The sequence below is a fragment of the Trichosurus vulpecula genome, chromosome 5, assembly GCF_011100635.1.
Source record: "Trichosurus vulpecula isolate mTriVul1 chromosome 5, mTriVul1.pri, whole genome shotgun sequence".
NCBI lineage: Eukaryota > Metazoa > Chordata > Mammalia > Diprotodontia > Phalangeridae > Trichosurus > Trichosurus vulpecula.
The window spans coordinates 190,841,935-190,858,937 of NC_050577.1; the positions used below are offsets into that span (position 1 = coordinate 190,841,935).

Genomic DNA, 17,003 nt, shown 5'->3' on the forward strand with positions numbered 1-17,003 from the left:
CTTTCTCAGTTATGGCTACGACGGCAGTTCCTTATCATCATCTTGAGAGGAGCTGTAGAAGATATGGAATAAGCTGGGCTTTCTACAAAACATTGTCTAGGTATTTCCATCCTCACAGCTCCTTGCTTCATTTTCCCTTTATGTCCCCAATCACTCTTCTGACACCATTTCCTCCTCTGGCCCTTTAACTTCAGGTGTTCCCAAGGTTTTGTCCTTTGACCCTCTGTTTTTCTTTATGCTTTAAGTGTAGCCTATCTCATGGCTTGAACAAAAACCTCAATACTGAAGATGATAAAACCTTTATCTCTAGCCCTGACCTCTCCAACAGCTCTAATTATGTATTCTTGTCTATATGAGATCACTCCTTCAATTTTCCTGAGGTAGAGACTTGGAGTCAGCTTCAACTTTTCCCTTCTCCTGTATCACCTATATAATGTCATCCAAAAAACCCAAGACAACCAACAAACCGGTCAAGAGATAGTATGCTACAGCTAGTATCAGGAAGACTTGTGTTTAAATCCTGACTGATGAGACATTTCTAGGCCTCTTTTATCTGCAAGACAGGTTATCACCAGTTCTCCACCTTGGAAGATTATAGTGATCCTTTACAAACTTAGAGTACTACATAAACGTGACCTATTATGTTCCTTATTGCTTTGACTTTAGTCTGAGCTTTCATCCATCTACTGTAATAGTCTCCTAAACTGTCCTCACTGTTCATGACCGATTTCCGCTGCACCAGTTTTATGTCATCCCTGCCTCACTGCTGCTCAGAAACCTCCAATAACTCTCTATTCTCTATTGGACATAAGACTCCATAGTCTGGCCTTACCCAACACTTCCAACTGTTATCTCCTAGTATTTTCCAAACATGTCACGATTTCATCTTTTCATCTTATTATGTGTGTTGTGACCCAACTGGAATTACCCTTTTCCCTCCCCTCTGCCCTCTAAGGTTCAACTCAATGTTTAGTTAAGTCTTTCCCGGACAGGGCCACATCAATCAACCATTTCTTCAAATTCCCAAAGCATTATTTTATATACAACTCATCTTGATATTTTAATATTTACATTACAATGCTGCTTAACCGTTTCACACGTATGCTTTGATATACAAGTAGACCGTAAGCTATTTGAGAATAGGGGCGGTCTTGCTTTTTTTGATATCCTTCTTAGTGCCTCTAATGCACATAGCAGGTATTCAATATATGCTTGTTAAAAAAATAGGTTATAATGATGAAGACCCAGTACTTTTCAACAGCATTATTATATACCTCATATAGTTTGTTGACTGATTTCCAAATACTTAGGAAAGCTTTGGATGTTCTGGAGAATTATATATTTCATAATCTTTGACAGTCTAGGTTTCCTTAATCTAGACTGGGAACGGTATGTCACTGTATTGTAGACTGTCTAGCAGAGATGCCCAATGGAGACTGACGGCCACTCAGCCTTGAATCGGAACTTTTTTTAATCTTTTTTTTTTTCCAAATAGGATCAGTGAACATAATGGCTGAGGAGATTCATGTTAAAGTATCAGAAGATTGGAATTCTTTATATGTCCTGTGGGGTTGGATGAGGAATAAAAATTTCCCAACACATTTGGATGTTAAATTTGTCACTTCTACTTCCTAGGCTACATCCCCTAGTACTTCTGACACAAAGGACACTAGTCTGGTTTCAGGGCAGGGACAGAGCTACCTGAGGGTGCATAATAAATGCTTCTAAATTATTTTAGAGCTTAGTAAAGTTCCTTCAAATGGGTAACGCCTAAGACCCTAAATTTACTTATTTAGGGACACTAAGTAATGATACTAAAAATGAAAGGTATGAGAAAGAGCATGTTAACAGGCTTTGTGAGAGATTATAGGGAAAGAAAAGAAATTGGCAGAGGCTTTTTGTTTCTTTAGGAAAAAAAACATCATAGCATCATATATTCAATTGAGAGAGGGCATGTATGATGGAAGGGCAGTAAGTTATCTATACTGGGAAAGAAGGAAATCATTTATTAAGCACTTAGTATGTGCCAGACACTGTGCTTAAGTGCTTTATAAATAGTCTCATTTGAGCCCCACAATCACCCTGGGAGGCAGGTTCTATTATTATCTCCATCTGACAAATGAGGAAACTGAGGCAAATAGAGGTCAAATGTCTCGCCCAGGGTTTCATAGCTAGTAAGTTTCTGAGGTCAAATTTGAAGCGGGGTCTTTTTGACTCCAGGTCCAGTGCTCTACCATCATGCCATCTAGCTGCCTATTGAGGAAAAGGGAAAGAGTAGACAAATCAAGTAAGTGCCACAGAAGAAATCAGGGGATCAGGACTCCAGCACCCAGCATCTCACTGAAGAATTCCAGGGGTGGGTACATAGATAGGAAGTAACAAAAGGGAAAAAGGAGGCAAAGGACAGACAGATTAGTTCATATGTAGCTAGACTTCAAGTTCAGACTTCTGGATAAGAGCAAAGGTAAGTGTGAAAGAGAGGGGACTGTCTATAACTTGCAACAAAATAAGACATTCTTCAAAAATACTGAGGTTCTAGTTTCATGGTGTTTTATTATGAAAATATGATTACAGTCAAATTAATTGAGGCTGTTACTTCTTTCTTCGGCATTTTGCCCCAGCTGAGGTCCATCTGGTCAAATCTATCTTCATCCAAAATGGTCACAGAGTAAAGAAGGGAGGACGATCACTTTCTACTTCAAAAACCTGAAAGAAAACTTAAAATCACAAATTAAAATTAGTCTTAATTATGAGGGTGAGAAAAGGAACAGAAAAACAAAAGGACAGCAGTTTTAAAAAATGCCACAATTTAAGTTACCATGCTCCAGTGGATCTAGAAGTTATTCCTTTACAGAAATAACAGCATGTTTTAGACACTGCAATTGGGAAAAGTAGTCTGAATATAACCGTAAAGGGGTTTGTCATCAACAACCAGAACTGAAAAGCTAACCCATAGTAAAATTCTTTTTAGGTAAGAGGTTCTCAATCTGGTGTCTGTGACTTTTCCTCAGCTATACTTGACAACTGGTTTCCTTTGTAATCCTATGTATTTAAAAATGTAAATTGAAAACTGAGATAATGTACAATTAGACCTAGAATGAGGACTTGCTAGCATAGGACTTTCTGTGCTTAGATAAGGTAGGACACATTAGACTTACTCTGAGTTATACAATATTTTCTATTATTGCATTAGTGTTTCTTGACACTTTTCTTTTTTTCAATATCTGAGATTTACAGTTGGACCTAAAATCTTTTTATTTGGATAACCGGTAAAATTCATAATTTTTAATGAAATACACCTCAAAATGAAGATTCTTGGTCAACGATTCCCCTTTTAAATTTCTGAGTGTGATTTTAATAAAAGGTTTTGAAAATGACGGTGGCTAGTAGACATGACACCATGTAAGGAATATCAATCAGCATTACTATCTTTATATTACAGAAGAAGTTGGGATAAAGAATTAAAGTTGTTTCAAGAATAGAAGAAAAATGCCTATCTGGGGATCAGATTAAATATGTGATTTAGGATCCTTTCATTTGATCTTCTCTAATACTTTTATGCGTTTCATCTAGAAATGTACCTCCACATGTGCCTCCCACATAGTGGCTGGTGGGGGTTGTTGTCCCTAGTTGTTGAGCCTCCTCACCACCAAAGTGACATCACTATGTTGGGGTCAAGGTATGGTATGTAGCTGATCACAACAATATGAGCTCAGAAAGGCTTTACCATAGGCTGGGCACAAATAATCCATATGAACATTTGGAGTGGAATTTGAATTTATTGCAAAACAACTACTCAATATAATAAAGAGTCTTATGATCCCAAAGCACTTAGCTCATATCAACTATAAGGTGGGTACGCTTTAAGTTTTACCAGAAAATGGAACTGAAGGTCACTCAGTTGGTAAGTTAAAGAGTCAGGATTCAATCTCAGGTCTCCTCGACTTGAATTGTCTTATTTTTTCCACTAAAACATGCTTTTGAATACATGAGTACAGCGTTCCAGCCTGACATCCCCTACCCTATCCATTTTTTCCAGCTCAAGGTTACACTTGTTTCCAAAGTTTCTTGTTAGCCAGTAAAATGAAAGAGATATCTATGGTCTCTGAGGAGGACCCTTTTCAGTTTTCAGAAACATAATTTCTAACACGAACCAACACAATTTTAAATGGTAAGGGGTGGCAAGGTTTAGTGGGAGGAGCAGTGGATTTAGAAATTAATCAGTGTAACAAGACTCAGAATGATTACTTCTCAAATCTGGTGCCACAGGCTACCTTTTTACTCCATCTTACTATTAGGGAAATGGACAGAACAAAAAAGAAACAGAGGCAGGATAAGTTTATGGACTTTCATAAAAATCATACAAGTTAGTACTTAGAGGACTTAAAGGGGTAAAACAACCAACTCTTTGATCTTACTATAGTGCCATACGTGAAGATTCCCTAAAGTATGTTTGGAATGATGATTTTGATATTGGTGACATTTCCCTCTAAAATATCAAATGTGAAATTATGTAGGCATAAAAATGTGTGTGGTAATTATTTGGAATGAAAATAAGTTAATTTCTTCTAATTTGCTCCCAAACTTCTCTCATTTGCATACATAGTATTTCAGTTGTCTTCATTTCTGTCTGACTCTTTGTGACTCCATTTGGGGTATTCTTAGCAAAAATAATGGAGTAGTTTGCCATTCCATTCTCCAGCTCATTTTACAGAAGAGGCAAACACGGTTAAGTGACTTGCCCAGGGTCACACAGCTAGTGTCTAAGGTCACATTTGAACTCAGGTCTCCCTGACTCCAGGGCCAGTACACTGGACTACCTAGCTTCTCTGAGTAAATAGTGTACAACCTCAGATAAACATGTATAGTTTATATCAATATGCTGCAAAATGTTGAGGGGCAGCATGGAGTAATGGATAATGTTGGACCTGAAGTAAAAAAGAACTAGGTTCAAACACCGCCTTGAACACTTATGAGACCTGTGTCCCTGCGCAAGCTCTTCTTTCCTCCTCATCTCACAACCTACTACCTCCTTTGAAGAGACGGTCTTTCTCCAGCAGACTGCCCCCTCTATTATCATTCCCACTATCTCCATAATCATCAGTATCTCCCATCTACCATTTCCTTCCTTTCCATTTACGTAAACGCTCACATCTCCTCCATCCTTAAAAATCCTTTACTTGATACTACTATCCTTGCTAGCTATTGCCTTCTATCTTTCTTCTCCTTTTTAGCTAAGTTCTTTGAGAAAGTTATCTACAATCACTGCCTCCACCCTCCACTCCCTCTCTTCTAAACACTCTGCAATATGACTTCCAATGCTTCATCACTCAAATATGCTCTTTACAAAGTCATCAATGGTATCTTAAATGCCAAATTCGGTGGTCTTTTCTCAATCTTCATCCATCTTGACCTCTCTAACTTCTGATGCTGTTGTTGATCATTCGCTTCTCCTTGATACTGTCTTTCCTCTAGGTTTTCATGACACAGTCATCTGGTTCTTCGGCTATGTGACCGCTCTCAGTCTTTGCTGGATCTTAATCCATGTTATATCCACTAACTGTGGGTTTCCCAGGGGACTCTGTCTTGGGCCCTCTTCTCCGTCTATACTATGTGATCTCATCTACTTCCATGGGTTCAATTATCATCACTGCATAGCCTTAACCTCTCTCCTGAGCTCCAGTTTCACAACATCAATTGCTTGGACATATCAAACTGAATATCCGAGAGATACCTCAAACTCAACAGAATCCATTATCTTTACCTCAAATCTTCCTCTTTTCCCAGCTTGATGATGGCACCACCAATCCTATTCTCCCAGTTACCCAGGTTCCCATATTCAATGTCATTCTCAACTCCCCTATTCTATGCACATATCCAATATGTTGCCAAGTTTTCTTGTTTCAACCTAGTTCCTTCCTATATTTCAGTCTTCTTACATTTCACTCTCCTTATACTGTACAATCTAGTGACAGTGCCACCTTACTGTTCTTCCCACACAACATTCCATCTCCTAACTGGAGTTGTCCCCCATGCCTAGAATTTTATCCCTCCTCACTTCAGTCTCCTGGCTTCCTTCTAGACTCAGTTCAAATCCCACTTTATGAAGAAGCCTTTCTGAACTCCCTCACTAGTGCCTTCCCTCTGAGATTGCCTTCAACTTAACACTGTACATACTTGTACATACAGAGTTGTCTGTAGGTTTTCTTCCCATTAGAAGCTCCTTGAAGACAGAGACCCTGTTTTTGTCTTTGTATCTCCAGAACACACCAGAGTTGTTTGGCACATACCAAGAGCTTAATAAATGCTTGTTGACGACCTAGACCTCAGTTTCTTCCTCTATACAACAAGTGGGCTGAGCTTCGTTACCTCTAAGGTTCCTTCCAGTTCCAATTCTATGATCCTATGAACTATTCTAGGACCAATTAAGATTGGAAAATGCCATCCTGGAGAGACACTAAAAAGCCAATCATACCATAAGCAAAATTTGGATTTTGGATTCAGGATTTACTATTGCATCTTGGCAAAGAAAAATGGCTCTAGATTCAAGCTGGTGCTCTCCTTCCATTTGGGGTCTACCCCAGGGCTAAGCATTAAAAGGTTCTAGATAGACATCTACCTAAGAGAAACTTGGCTTAATCTAGAAATCTTGACCATATAATCTAGGTAGCTTGTCAGCATTGAAAGGCAAAAGATTTAATTCCTCCAAATTAAAAAAAGACCCTACTATGTCACTGTGAAAAGAGAACTAAGTTCTACTCTAAAGGACCTTACAATGGTGGGGGTGGGGGTTGGGGGGTGGGGAAGGAGAACAAGTACACAAATAACTGATACAAAAGATGAGAACAAAGGAGAAATCCAAGCAAAATGTTATGAGAAATCCTAGGAGTAGGAGGTTCCTTTTACCTTGGGAAGGAGAAGTTGCTGAGTGAAGAAGGGGACACATAAAATGGAGGAAGAAACATCTAAGTTGCACCTTGAAGGAACTTCAACAGATGGGAGTTGTAGAGAGGGAATTCATTCCAGGTATGGCCATGCCATGAGTAAACACAGAAAGATAGGCAAATAAAGACTGAAAGTGAGAAGTGAAAGCAGCCCAATTTTAACCAGAACATAGAATATGGGAAGAGGAGTAATGACATAAAGCTAAATAGGCAGTTTTAGCCAGCTTCTGGAGGGCTCTAAATACCACTGGCAGTCATTTATATTTTATTTTGTAGGCAATGAGGAGTCACTGAGGGTGTCTAAGTAGGGAAGTGAAATGATCAGTGATGTGTTAGGAAGATTACTCAGGTAGCAGTGTAGATAGATAACTGATTGGAGAGGAGAGTAGAGTAGAAACAGAAAGATCAATTAGGAGGCTGGTACCATAGCCTAAGTAGAAGAAAATGAAAATCTGAATTGCGGTGGTTATGGTGGGAGTAAAAAGGAGATGCCAAATACAAAAGATGATTCAAAGACAGAATTAGCCCATGTGTGATTGTGTGAAATAAGTAAAAGAGAAGAGTCTAAAATTACTCCAAACAATAGACAACCTCAAGATACAAGTCACTTATCTTTTATAAGAAATAACATTTTCTGTATGATATGGGAATTAACTCTCTTAAGTACCTTCTGTGCACTGAATAAAAACATAGCAGATGGACTGTGTGTGGTGTCTCTTAGAAAAGAACTAATTCTACTCCCTGAGAAAAACACCTCTGAGGGCACATAGAAAATTTTACTTTTTATGAATAGGGTTGGATATGAAAAAAGTTCTGGCATTGTTCTTGTAGAGTATACCTCCTGCCCTCTTATCATGGTTATATAAATATAACTTTAAACATTTTAATTGTGAACTTTCTTCAATACTTATAATAGAAAAAAGAAGTAATGGCCCTATAGATCCTAGAAAGAGAATTTCCAGGAATACACCAATTGGACCCAAGGGCCTCCAAGGTCCTTTTCAACTTTGAGAGTTTATTATTGGTTCCCTCCTTGAGCATAAGGGTTATCAGCTGTTTTAGCTCTGTACACTTCTGAGGACCCTGCTTGTTCCAAGGACACATTGTCTTTCCCCTGTCCTCCTTTCTTCTTTTTAACCTAAAAATCTCCCTCTGACCCCCAAGGACAATTTTTTAAAAGAGTAAAAGGAAATGGAGATAAACACTCTAAACTCTTATTTTAGTGCAAGGTAATTGTTTTTCTTTGTTATAGTATATATACAAGTACACACACACACACACACACACACACACACACTTCAGTTTGGGAGTGCAGGAGTCTCAGGGTTACTTGAGTAAGAAACCCAATTGAACCAAATACCGTTTTCCATAAAATCTCATTCCAACCCCTACCCCCACCCCAAAAGTCTGAAAAAAGGAATACAATGTGTCCTTTGGAGTTTGTTCTTAGGAAAAGACATCCACTTGGTGACCATTGCAGTGAATGTTCTGACACATTTAACGTATTTACAAAAACCAGTAAACAGGAAAATGGAGTACACTCAAGTACACCAAAGTTTTTTCTTATCAAAAGATATGACATTGAAAAAGGCAACCCTCTATCCTGTCTTAATAAGCAGATCTATTTGTATAGCCTTCCCAGAAAGACTTTTATTAGATTTATAAAGATTAACTGTAGAAGCTTTATGAAATCATCCCTAACTTAAAAAGCAATGTGTTACAGTGGAAAGAGAAGTAAAATCGGACTAAGAGGACCAGGTTCAAATTACAGCTCTGCCACTTTTTACTCTGTGATCTTGGGGTAAGACACACACAACTTCTCTGGGTCTTAGATTGCTCATTTCTAAAATGAGTGAATTTGACTAGATGATCCTTCAGGTTCTTTGTGGGTTTAAATCCTATGATAGTGTAACTATCGTACACAGGGGAAATCACATTTCAGAGTTCAGAAGTTCTGGAGCACTGGCCCTGGAGTCAGGAGGACCTGAGTTCAAATCTGACCTCAGACACTTGACACCTATACTAGCTGTGTGACCTTGGGCAAGTCACTTAACCAATTGCCCTGCCCCCCCCCCCAAACGAAGTTCTAAAGCTATCTAGTCTATAAAGACCTCAAGTTAGGGGAAATCCATTACTTCCTAGAGCATTCTATTTTACTTTTACATTTTTCTAATTGCTAGGGCAGTTTTTCTTTATATTAAACTTAATTTGCATTTGCAACTTTTGGGTATGATTCCCAATTCTGTCCTTTGAGAGCAAACAGAACAAGCAGAATTCCTCTTTCATGCAAAAGCCTTTCAAGTATTTGAAGAAAGCTATCATAACCACCTTTGGACTTTATTCCAGGCTAAAGCTCCTCAGGTCTTTCAACTCATTTTTACATAGAATGAATTGCCTTCCTCTGAATTCTTTTCAGTTCATTAATAAATGAGCTCATTTATAAATGACCTTTTCTAAAATATGACACTGAGAACAGAACACAATATTCCAGATGTGATTGACCAAGGCAGACTATAGGGGGGAAGTGTCACCTTCTCATTTCCGGATACTATACCTCTCTTGAAAAAACCAAAGACAGAATTAATTTTCTTGGCTGTCATACTGTCACACTGACTATAGTGAGCTTGTAGATATTTGTAAAGTATATCAGCACAGTGCCTGGTACATGGTATCCAAGTTTGTTTCCTTCCTTCCTAAGGGGTATTTGCTCTATTACACAGGCATACAAAGAAAAAAAAACAAAGGCAAGAGCCAAGGTGGTCGAGATATACACATGGAAACACACAAAAGTAAGCTAGGAGAAAAAACAGGGGGAAACAGGTAACCAAAGACTGAGAAATGGATACAGTGAGAGACACAGAGACATTGAGAGACTGAGTCACAGGGTTAGAAATACAGAGGGAGGGAGAGAGAAAGGATAGGCTCAGTGGCAGCCAAAAAAGTACAGAGGGAGAGAGGTCACCTTTTTAGTCTAATTTGAAGGTAGCACATTTTTGCATAAAGTATTTTTTATAAGTTTTGATTCACTTTGTCACTAGTACTTCCTTCTAACTCGCATTTGCATAATAATCTCAAAAGAAATTAATTTTGCTGTCCCTTTCCTGAATGTGTTCTCAATTCCCTGTCTGCACCCACCTGACAACAGCAGCAATAAGGGCTGGAGTGGGAAGAGGGCAAAGATGAGGGGTAAGGTGATCCTTTTATTTTTTAGAAACTAATTAAAACCTGCTTTAGTTTATTCTTCACCCAGATTTTCAAAAATCTAGGTAGGTTCTAAGATAACTCCAAAAGACTCAAGATGGAAAATGCTATCCATGTCCAGAGAAAGATCTCTGGAGTCTGAATGCAGATAGAAGCACACTATTTGCTCTCCTTTTCTTTTGTTGTTTTGTTTCTTCTTTCTTGTGGTGCCTCCCATTAGTTCTAATTCTTCTTTACATCACGACTAATGTGGAAATATGTTAATACAATGTATAAGTACAGCCTCTATCAGATTGCACATCATCTTGAGGAGGAGGGAGGAGACGGTGGGGGAGAAAATTCAAAACTCAAAATCTTACGGAAGTGAATGCTGAAAACTTAAAATAAATTAATTATATTAAAAAAATAAAAGAAAGTACTTGTTAAAAAAAAGTCTAGCTAGGTAGCAGATAAGTTATTGCATTCCAACATTAAATGTGTTAAACTGCACAGCACAGTTAAGAAATCTATTCCACATATGACCACAGATTTAGGGACCTGAAGCGCCAGCCAGTCTGAACTCTTCATTTTATTGATGAGGAGACTGAGATCCCAGAAAGGAGAGTAAATGGCAAAGCCAGGTTCTGATTCCAAATCTAGCCCCCATTCCATTTCACAACACTACCACTTCAGGCATACCTTTCCTTAGTCTGTTCATTTTAAAGGGTGAAACTTCACTGGCTAACGAAGTTTTATCAACATATTAATGAGTACAATACCCATGTGTGTTTGTACGCGTGTGTGTCTAAGTACACACATACATATAGATAATTGTCTTATTGGCTAAGAGCCAAAAACTAAGAAAAGAAGACTTACCACCCAGAGTGTAAATCCCAGGAGCCGTAATCTCTCTTCCATCCTCTTTCCCCTTTGTTTCCATCATCTATTTCATGTTCCATTTCCCCCTCTGCAGAATTTTCAGGTCACAATCACCAGTCTGAAGAAGTCCTTCTTCTACTGCAGCCACCTACCAGTTTATTACTCTGCTGCACCAGAAGGGTATATAGAAGAGGTTCTGTTCAGTACCAGATCACTAACCAAACAGGGTTCCTTTGTCCAACATACCGTGTTTGTGCCTTCCTACTATTTTTATGGCCCCTGCTACCAAATATACATATCACACACAGTAAGGTTATGGTTAACTTTTAAGAAAGACTGATGCTACATTGGTAAATTCCAAAATGAGAAGCTTGAGCCACTCAGCAAATAGAATCCCAGGAGACACTTTTCTTTCTTTTTTAAAATAATTGGTTACTTTCCTAATTCCACTGCTAAGAGCTATATCAAGGTTCACTTTAGATACACACACTTTAAAAACCTGAATTTGGTAGCCCCAAAGCCTTGCAGAATTGCATTTCAGAGATCACCAAAATAGCAGTAGAATGAGTAGAAATTTAATTTTTATTAGGTTTTTCTAGAACCTAATGGGGCTACATCTTCCTGATTTTTCAATGTTTTGGACTACTTAAAATCACAAACATACACATATAAACCCCAGCTACATTTGAAACGAGACATCTGCATATGTAATATGATTTACTTGAAAACTGCTAATTGCTTTATTTAGAAATTCTACAACACTGTTTTTCTACTGGATAAAATTATTAATACACAGTTACCCAAATAATGTGTACATTATTTACACACAGATACCGACAGACAGACAGACAGACAGACACACACACACACACACATACACACATACCACAGAATGAAAAGAGGGAAAAAGAATACACGTGTAAAAGAGATAAGAAAACAGTTTTAACAAGCCTATAAAAAGTTTTGTTTTTACAATTCAATATTAATTAATATCTTTCCACCACCACCATTTAGGAACATTATTATTTTTGTTGTTGTAGTTGTTACACTAGCTACCAAGGTATTTAATTCAATAACCAAATGATGGTCGTTAAGGATCATTTTCCCCCTTTGCCCCCCCCACCCCCCAACAAAAACAAACAAATAAAAAGAGAAGCCATCTGCCAACATTTAAAGATGAATGCTGTTCTAAGCACTGAACTCTACTTTAACAGAGGGAGTGAACTGATGTTAGTTCCATTTTCCTCCTCATTTATTTCCCCAACTCTCAACCCCCATCCTTTGACCTCAGTATGCAGAGTGAGCCTGAGCAGAAGAGTTGGTGACATCAGGGCTTCGCCATTCCCATGGCTGCTCTCAGAGGCCTGCTGAGCTTCTGGGAAGTGGGGCACAGGGAAGTCTTTCTGACTGAAATCTAAAACAACATTTTGACCACCCACATCCCCATCCCTCATCTCAGATCTCAATGGTAGTCAGCGGGTTTAAATGTCATATATCCAGATCAACTGTACCAATTGTATGTAAGTATGGAGCAATCTACTTGAGAATAATGTATCCAAGGCCTCTTAAATTACCACAACACCTACCAAATACACTTGGGTCATTATAAATGGGACACTGAGTGGAAAGTCTCTGAAACTCTCTCTCTATGCCCCTTAAGGGTATCTACTTCATATCATCAGCTGCTGATCAGCACAGTCAGCTACAGACCAAGATCCTCTGGGCTCATTCCTTCTTAAGGTACCTCATAATACTTCAAGGAGTGCAGTACCCTGAATTTGGGATTCCTTCATTTAAGAATTTCAATGAACTAGGAAAGATATCATTGCCTCACAATTCTTGGTAGGAATGACCTCTATTTTATAAGAGAAAGGTGAAGCACAGGATTAATGACTACACACATGCAATAAAATGCAGAGGCAGGGCTAAATGACCTTTTCCCTGACTGATGCTTACTAAAACCACTGCCTTTCTGGTTGTGGGGTAAGGTGAAATCATGTAAGTAAAAAAATCTTGAAAAGCAGTTATGGAATACAAGGTTCATCAGATTCAGCTTAAAAAGAAAAATAGAGGGTAATACAAATCAATAAACTAGGGAGTGGTCTAACAGAATATAATAGTTGTGTTCCTGATTTTGCCTCTTAGCAGCAAGCATAAACTAAGCCAAACTTCTTAACCACTATATTCCTCTGTCCCATCCCACCTCCCACTTTCCCATGCTACCTCCCCCAAATCCTGTGATTTTTCATCTTTAACTTTATAGAATCATTTGAAGATAGGAAATTACAATTCTTCCCCTGTTAACATGAGTGCCAGAGAAATGCTTGGTACTGACAGATTAGTACTTAAATTACTTTGTAACTACTTTCTATTTCTCAATATCCCTGCTTAACTTTGTAATAATGTCATAAAAATCAAAGTGCTACAAAGACTAACTAAATGCTATCATGGTAAAATGTGTAACATTTAGCCTAATTCCTAATTTTACCTTTTCAAAACTCTAGTTTTCCATACCTGTCAACTCTTAATTGATGTCTTTATACTGTGAGCTCACTGTGTACTTGGAACACCAACCCCTGTAAAAGCTTAAGCCAGAGTAGCACAATGGAAGAAACAAACAAACCCAAAACAAAAACAAATCCAAAAAATCCCCCCACATTCTAAAATACCCCAATACAGACACATATTTTGCAAAGAATGGAAATATATCTATGCCTCTAAACAGCCTCCCCCAAGAGCGTTATGTGCCCAACCAGTTCTAAAGCTCATCCAAATGGGGAAATTAAATAAGAAACTTTATGGGTATGTTTATGCATTTTTTTTTCTAAATCAGAGTCAGAGTCTCTATAAACCAATACTTTCTCTTAAAATGAAATGGGGAAGGGAAGAGAGGGATGAGGGGAAAGGGCAAGTTAGAATATAGGCTGGTGATCAGAAGCAAGCAGAAAGAGTCAAATTACCTGCCAGCAGGCTGGGGCTCTGCATGGATCCAGGCTGCTGCATTTACCATTATACGAGCTGCATTATTGGGGGAAGGGAAGTTTAAAAAGGCATTGACCCCGAAAGTTCTCAAAACTTCTCACTCATCATCAGGAAGGGGGAAGAAGGAAATTTTTTTCTCTGGGTTTTTTTTTTTTTGGCTCCGGAAAAGGCTGGCAAAGAACAGTAACAGTGGAAACAGTTAGAATGTTTCTTTTAAAACAAAACAAAAAACAAAAAAGAAACCATTAAAGAAATAAAAAGCCATGTTTTCATTAATATAAGAAGGTTTAGCACTAAAGTTAGGCACCCTCCCCAAAACAGTATACCAACAGGACTTTGGTAAAAGAAATAAAATACCACACAAAAAAGCCCAAAACAAAATAAAAGCATTTCAAGTCAAATCTGGAAGAGGACTAGGAGATTCCAACAGCAGATTTTTGTCTACTACTGAGACACTCCAAAATCCAAGCTTCAAAGACGCTTAACATACTTTAAATAAAACATTTATTTTTTAAAAGAAAGAAAAAGGAGTGAATTTGGTTATAAATCCTGCAATATATTACTTCTTAAAATCCTAGAACAATGAAAACAAATTTTAAATAAAATAAAAAACAGTAGCAGCAGAGGTTACCTGTCTGAGCACCTACATTTCCTTAGGGAGGAGGGGATCGTGTCTCACCAGCCACATAGCCCATAAACCTTCTCAAAAAGAGTGAGCCAGGAAAAAAATAATGTAACACGAGATTTGATTTTACAGTCTCCCTAAGCCCTCCCATAGCCCCAAACTGGGGTTTTACTCTTAATTGAGTAAAACAACTTTTTGTTTACCCTTTTTTTTTCCTTTTTTTTTTTCACTGGGAAGAGTAGGGGAGTTGATTTGGAAAGTCAGTGATTTCACACGATGCCTTCTCAAAGTCTGATGGAGTGCTTGATGAAAGCATGTCTCTGTGGATTTTTTTCCCCAAAGACTCAAATGTTCCAAAGCCGTTTCTTGAGCAGATAGCATGCACACAAATATTTCAAAGTTGGGTGGAGGAAAAGCCAGCAGAAATGATTAAGCAGCTCGTTAGCATCAAAAAATTTTTTAAAAATGGGGAAAAAATAAAATGGAATCGTCCATAGCATGTGTGCATGTGTAAAGTCCAACTTCCATCATGTGCAAGATGAGGAAACGATCCAGAAAATAATTTTTTAAAAAAATACAGTATGAAAAAAGTACAAGTGTGACATGCTACAAAGCTGTACAAACAATTCAAACTTTGACATGATTATAGTTACACATATAATGACAGATACATTTCTACCTCTCCAAACAGTAACAAGGTTTATACAAAAGTTATTACAAATACAAAAATAAATTTAGTTGTAACTTAAACATAAATATTTGTAAAAGTCTCATTTGGCTCTTTTAGGAAGACTTAACTTTTCTCTTACCTCTAATGAAGGAATAGAGGAAAATAGCTAGGCTTTACTGCTCTTTTTCACTCTAACATGTGAACTTCCAAATCATAACAACGCTGGTGAATCTATAGTTTAGAACAGTGTGATTTTGTAAAAATAGTTTATCAAAGTATGAATAAACTAGTGATGGAATGACTTCAGATATCTCTCCTCTTACTTTGCATGTGGATAACCTGCTATAAGTGTAAATGACATTAAATTAATTTCCCCTATTCCCTCCCTTTCCAACACCACAAACCCTAAGGTTCTTTCCCTTTATTGTCAAAGGGAAAAAAAGGTTTACTTGTGTACACACACACACACACCCATACACACATGCATATAAACACATTCCAGGTGTATCTGTCATATAGAGAAAACATTTGTGGTAAATGCAACTTAAGCACATGCTTCCTCCTTTCTTGATTTTTTACTTTTTGTGACCAAACAATGTACTGGAACCATCAAAGTAACAGAATTCAATTAAAGTACCATCTCACATTTGATCATTTTCTGTTTATGGCTCACAAGTGTATGAAGATATACACTAAGTACTCTGCTTATAAGCCAAATTATCTGAATGTGATTTAGAGTATCCTAAGTTTCATAATAAACTCCTAAAAATATCACCTTCTACTATGAAGTCAGACACTGGCACAGTTAGAGTTACTATTCTATTTATCAACAATTAACCTTCTACTGAATTTTAAAATATTATTTAATTCTATTTAAATCCATTTGTTACATTCCTTTTTAAAATGAAAGAAAAAATCCTATACAAATAAGCATGATCAAACTTCTGTTACAACAGGTTAATACTGGTCTTTCTTTTTATTGCCTTGAAGTCTCTCTAGTAGTATCCATGAGGTTATGTTTAAGGTCCACATGAAGGTAAATAGTACTGGAGAAGCAAAGAAGTAGCTCAAAGAAAAACTGCAGAGGATTGTAGGGGAGGTGGTACTTGCTCTTTTAAGAATCCTGCGGAGGTTGGCAGCATTTCCGTTTCTCTCTCATATATACTCCAGCACCTCTTTGGGATACCTTTATCCCTGTTCATTATTGTTGTTGCTGCTGTTTGTGTGTATGTGTGTGCACATGTGTGCTGATACCACTTTTAGTTTCAGGGCTTTACAGATTTAGCGGGCAAGGGAGAAAAAAATAGTAGGGAAACCTGATGATGATATGATGAGACCCAATTATAACTGACCCAATACTGCTGTCTTCATTTTTCTTCTTTCCTCCCACCCTTCCCTCCAAACCCCATGAGTAGAAGGGGGAAAATGCCTGGCCAAGAGAGTGGACAAAAAGCACGTGGCCTTGAATAAACATACCATGAAAAGTCAATAACTAAGGAAAGAAATCAACTGACAAAAAACAACATACATACACACAGAACTGGGAAACCTCTATTCCTCACTGTGGCTTCCAGTGATCCCTTCCCACCAACCCCCTCGTGAAGTCTGGCTCTTCAAATAACTCATGTTCTGTTCCTTGAAGTCAAAATCAATCTATTTCCTTTCAGATCCCATTGACTTGATCTATTCTTTTATCTCACTTAACATCAAGGTAAAAGAAAAC

General features: G+C 37.8%; 1 long non-coding RNA gene across 1 annotated transcript; it reads right to left on the bottom strand.

The window, feature by feature from the left end:
• Positions 1–2,562: 2,562 nt before the first annotated feature.
• On the bottom strand, positions 2,563–14,150 carry LOC118850781. Its single transcript, XR_005010488.1, has 3 exons — positions 13,964–14,150; positions 11,001–11,170; positions 2,563–2,717 (listed from the first exon to the last, which is right to left on the bottom strand). It is a non-coding gene; the product is annotated as an uncharacterized LOC118850781 (long non-coding RNA).
• Positions 14,151–17,003: the final 2,853 nt, after the last annotated feature.